Raw genomic sequence first — 1,038 nt, forward strand, 5'->3', positions numbered from 1 at the left:
CCCCAAAAGAAACAGAGGGCCCTTACCTGGGTTTCCTGTGGGCCTCTCTGATCCATCCCTGAAGTGGCCAAGAGCAGATCCTGGGGCCGGGGGGGGGGGGGCAGAAAAGTGTCAACTAGGTAGGATGGTGATGGTCAAAGTAACTGTCTAGCGGGGTCTTGGGGGTCACGAATGGGTGTTATGGGCTTTTTTCTTCTTGCCTCTGCCCCATCCTTTAAAGAGAAAACTTATTTTTGAAAAGTATATACATACACATTTAGGTTTTTATACCGTGCTGTATCGGCAAGAATACCACTTTCGTTGTGCTTTATAATCTATTCTTGAATCTGTCTTCTCTTCCTTCTTTACTTGTTCCCCAAGCTGCTTTGCCTTCCTCCTCTACCTGCCCTGTGTGTTGAACCCCAGGAAGTCAACGGCTGCAAGGCTATTTCCTGCAGGGCAATCTGGGGTTGGTTTTTTTCCTGTGTCTAACTCTTGGATGCAGTACGCTTAGGTAGCTGGCTGCTGAGTTTTCAAGTCCTTTCTGGGAGAAGATGACCCAAAGACCCTTTCAGATGGGGTGGTTTTTCCCATTCAGATCTCTGTGACTGTGAGATGTCTTGTTTTCGAAACTCTCTGGGGACGGGGAAGGGTATGTGTGTGATATGTGATTTATCATGATTTCTTCGTTAATATTTGCTACATGGATGATTTTCTTATATTTTTCTGAAAGAAGAAATCACTGCCTGGCACTGCTAGAATCAGCTACTGAATGGCTGAAGAAATGGAGTATCTTTGACTTCTCTCAAAATCATAAAATGAGAATTAGTAAGGCACCCAATTCTAAGGTTTATCCAAATTTTTCATTTTGATTTCTTATTCTGTGGGGGGTGGTGAGCTGATGGGTCATTCTTCATTTTCGCTTTTACCTGAGAACCAAACTTGCCTTTACCCCCTTGTCCCTAGACTTGGTGCTCCGGCAATATTGCTGTTAACCATCAATGTTGGGGTCATCTTCCTGGTGGTAAACACAGCCTGAAACAGGGGAGCAGCAGATGA

This window comes from Leptonychotes weddellii, chromosome 10, assembly GCF_054177405.1.
Source record: "Leptonychotes weddellii isolate Sample4059 chromosome 10, ASM5417740v2, whole genome shotgun sequence".
Taxonomy (NCBI): domain Eukaryota; kingdom Metazoa; phylum Chordata; class Mammalia; order Carnivora; family Phocidae; genus Leptonychotes; species Leptonychotes weddellii.